Source organism: Felis catus, assembly GCF_018350175.1.
Source record: "Felis catus isolate Fca126 chromosome D2 unlocalized genomic scaffold, F.catus_Fca126_mat1.0 chrD2_random_Un_scaffold_79, whole genome shotgun sequence".
Classification (NCBI taxonomy): Eukaryota; Metazoa; Chordata; class Mammalia; order Carnivora; family Felidae; genus Felis; species Felis catus.
Genome location: NW_025408511.1, coordinates 73,275 through 77,960, shown reverse-complemented (window position 1 = coordinate 77,960; position 4,686 = coordinate 73,275).

Sequence of the window (4,686 nt, the reverse complement as noted above, 5' to 3'; positions counted from 1 at the left end):
GTGAGGCACCAGGCAGCTGGTGTTGGGACAGAACCTACCCCGTAAGGAGTTGGGTTTTCGGATAAGGGCCTGGGGTCGTTGTGTCCTCAGGGGGAAGGACCGGCATGATGTTGTTGAATTTTTTATGTTTATTTATTTTTTTTCAACATATGACATTTATTGTCAAATTGGTTTCCATACAACACCCAGTGCTCATCCCAAAGGGTGCCCTCCTCAATACCCATCACCCTTCCTCCCCTCCCTCCCACCCCCCATCAACCCCGTTCGTTCTCAGTTTTTAAGAGTCTCTTATGCTTTGGCTCTCTCCCACTCTAACCTCCTTTTTTTTTTTTTTTTTTTTCTTCCTGTCCCCCATGGGTTTCTGTTAAGTTTCTCAGGATCCACCTAAGAGTGAAACCATATGGTATCTGTCTTTCTCTGTATGGCTTATTTCACTTAGCATCACACTCTCCAGTTCCATCCATGTTGCTACAAAGGGCCATATTTCATTCTTTCTCATTGCCACGTAGTACTCCATTGTGTATATAAGCCACAATTTCTTTGTCCATTCATCAGTTGATGGACATTTAGGCTCTTTCCATCATTTGGCTATTGTTGAGAGTGCTGCTATAAACATTGGGGTACAAGTGCCCCTATGCATCAATACTCCTGTATCCCTTGGGTAAATTCCTAGCAGTGCTATTGCTGGGTCCTAGGGTAGGTGTATTTTTAATTTTCTGAGGAGCCTCCACACTGTTTTCCAGAGTGGCTGCACCAATTTGCATTCCCACCAACAGTGCAAGAGAGTTCCCGTTTCTCCACATCCTCTCCAGCATCTATAGTCTCTTGATTTGTTCATTTTGGCCACTCTGACTGGCCTGGGGTGATATCTGAGTGTGGTTTTGATTTGTATTTCCCTGATGAGGAGCGACGTTGAGCATCTTTACATGTGCCTGTTGGCCATCCGGATGTCTTCTTTAGAGAAGTGTCTATTCATGTTTTCTGCCCATTTGTTCACTGGGTTATTTGTGTTTTGGGTGTGGAGCTGGTGAGCGCTTTCTAGATTTTGGATACTAGGCCTTTGTCCGATATGTCATTTGCAAATATCTTTTCCCATTCCGTTGTTTGCCTTTTAGTTTTGTTGGTTGTTTCCTTTGCTGTGCAGAAGCTTTTTATCTTCATAAGGTCCCAGTAATTCATTTTTGCTTTTAATTCCCTTGCCTTTGGGGATGTGTCGAGTAAGAGATGGCTACGGCTGAGGTCAGAGAGGTCTTTTCCTGCTTTCTCCTCTAGGGTTTTGATGGTTTCCTGTCTCACATTCAGGTCCTTTCTCCATTTTGAGCTTATTTTTGTGAATGGTGTGAGAAAGTGGTCTAGTTTCAACCTTCTGCATGTTGCTGTCCAGTTCTCCCAGCACCATTTGTTAAAGAGACTGTCTTTTTTCCATTGGATGTTCTTCCCTGCTTTGTCAAAGATGAGTTGGCCATACGTTTGTGGGTCTAGTTCTGGGGTTTCTATTCTATTCCATTGGTCTATGTGTCTGTTTTTGTGCCAATACCATGCTGTCTTCATGATGACAGCTTTGGAGTAGAGGCTAAAGTCTGGGATTGTGATGCCTCCTGCTTTGGTCTTCTTCTTCAAAATTCCTTTGGCCATTCGGGGCCTTTTGTGGTTCCATATGAATTTTAGGATTGCTTGTTCTAGTTTCGAGAAGAATGCTGGTGCAATTTTGATTGGGATTGCATTGAATGTGTAGATAGCTTTGGGTAGTATTGACATTTTGACAGTATTTATTCTTTCAATCCATGAGCACGGAATGTCTTTCCATTTCTTCATATCTTCTTCAATTACCTTCATAAGCTTTCTACAGTTTTCAGCATACAGATCTTTTACATCTTTGGTTAGAGTTATTCCTCGGTATTTTATGCTTCTTGATGCAATTGGGAATGGGATCAGTTTCTTTATGTGTCTTTCTGTTGCTTCATTGTTAGTGTATATAAGAATGCAACTGATTTCTGTACATTGGTTTTGTATCCTGCAACTTTGCTGAATTCATGTATCAGTCCTAGCAGACTTTTGGGGGAGTCTATCAGATTTTCCATGTATAGTATCCTGTCGTCTGCAAAAAGGGAAAGCTTGCCTTCATCTTTGCCAATTTGGATGCCTTTGATTTCCTTTTGTTGTCTGCTTGCTGATGCTAGAACTTCCAACACTATGTTACACAACAGCGGTGAGAGTGGGCATCCCCGTCGCATTCCTGATCTCAGGGAAAAAGCTCTCAGGTTTTCCCCATTGAGGATGATGTTAGCTGTGGGCTTTTCATAAATGGCTTTTATGATCTTTAAGTATGTTCCCTCTATCCCGACTTTCTCAAGCGTTTTTATTAAGAAAGGGTGCTGAATTTTGTCAAAGGCCTTTTCTGCATCGATTGACAGGCTCATATGGTTCTTATCTTTTCTTTTCTTACTGTGATGTATCACGGTGATTGATTTGCGAATGTGGAACCAGCCCTGCATCCCAGGAATGAATCCCACTTGATCATGGTGGGTTATTCTTTTTATATGCTGTTGAATTCGACTTGCTAGTATCTTATTGAGAATTTTTGCATCTATATTCATCAGGGATATTGGCCTGTAAGTTCTCTTTTTTTACTGGGTCTCTGTCTGGCTTAGGAATCAAAGTAATACTGGCTTCATAGAATGAGTCTGGAAGTTTTCCTTCCCTTTCTATTTCTTGGAATAGCTTGAGAAGGATAGGTATTATCTCTGCTTTAAACGTCTGGTAGAACTCCCCTGGGAAGCCATCTGGTCCTGGACTCTTATTTGTTGGGAGATTTTTGATAACCGATTCAATTTCTTCGCTGGCGATGGGTCTGTTCAAGCTTTCTCTTTCCTCCTGATTGAGTTTTGGAAGAGTGTGCGTGTTTAGGAATTTGTCCATTTCTTCCAGGTTGTCCAATTTGTTGGCATATAATTTTTCATAGTATTCCCTGAGAATTGTTTGTATCTCTGAGGGATTGGTTGTAATAATTCCATTTTCATTCATGATTTTACCTATTTGGGTCATCTCCCTTTTCTTTTTGAGAAGCCTGGCTAGAGGTTTGTCAATTTTGTGTATCTCTTCAAAAAACCAACTCTTGGTTTCGTTGATCTGCTCTACAGTTTTTTTTAGATTCTATATTGTTTATTTCTGCTCTGATCTTTCTTATTTCTCCTCTTCTGCTGGGTTTAGGCTGCCTTTGCTGTTCTGCTTCTATTTCCTTCAGGTGTGCTGTTAGATTTTGTAGTTGGGATTTCTCTTGTTTCTGGAGATAGGCCTGGATTGCAATGTATTGTCCTCTCAGGACTGCCTTCGCTGCATCCCAAAGTGTTTGGATTGTTGTATTTTCATTTTCGTTTGTTTCCATGTATCTTTAAATTTCTTCTCTAATTGCCTGGTTGACCCACTCATTCTTTAGTAGGGTGTTCCTTAACCTCCATGCTTTGGGAGGTTTTCCAGACATTTTCCTGTGGTTCATTTCAAGCTCCATAGCCTTGTGGTCTGAAAGTATGCATGGTACAATTTCAATTCTTGTATACTCATGAAGGGCTGTTTTGTGACCCAGTATATGACCTATCTTGGAGAATGCTCCATGTGCACTCGAGAAGAAAGTATATTCTGTTGCTTTGGGATGCAGAGTTCTAAATATATGTGTCCAGTCCATCTGATCCAATTTATCCTTCAGGGCCCTTGTTTCTTTATTGACCGTGTGTCTAGATGATCTATCCATTTCTGTAAGTGGAGTGTTAAAGTCCCGTGCAATGACCACATTCTTATCAATAAGGTTGCTCATGTTTATGAGGAATTGTTTTCTATACTTGGGGGCTCCTGTATTCGGCGCATAGACATTTATAATTGTTAGCTCTTCCTGATGGATAGGCCCTGTAATTATTATCAAATGCCCTTCGTCATCTCTTGTTACAGCCTTTGATTGAAAGTCTAGTTTGTCTGATATAAGTATGGCTACTCGAGCTTTCTTTTGGCTTCCAGTAGCATGATAAATAGTTCTCCATCCCCTCACTCTCAATCTAAAGGTGTCCTCAGGGCTAAAATGAGTCTCTTGTAGACAGCAAATAGATGGGTCTTGTTTTTTTATCCATTCTGATACCCTGTGTCTTTTGGTTGGTGCATTTGGTCCATTTGCATTCAGTGTTATTATAGAAAGGTACGGGTTTAGAGTCCTTATGATGTCTGTATGTGTACAGTGTAGCCCCCACAAAAAGGGCTTCTGTGTTGGTGCACCCGAATCATCTGCAGAGACACAACCACCCACCCTTGTTGAGCCCTTTTGTGACGCTGCACCATTGTGGTCGCCAGGCTCTGGCTGCTGTGCTCCTCGGAGACGGTGGTGGAGGCACATCTGAGAAGAGTGTATCTGGACGAGTGAAGGGGTTAGGAGGAAATGTCGCTTACTTGCGCACTGTGGTTCCGGAAAGGCCTTTTCCGGAGAGGTCGCTCGGGAGCTGAGGCTGACCGAGCACTCTCCCAGCAGTCTGACTCCGAGGCCAAAGGCCGGGGTCAAGGAGGAGCTTGGCTTTGTTGTGAGCGATGGAAGCGGAAGCGGAGCCAGGTGAGGCACCAGGCAGCTGGTGTTGGGACAGAACCTACCCCGTAAGGAGTTGGGTTTTCAGATAAGGGCCTGGGGTCGTTGTGTCCTCAGGGGGAAGG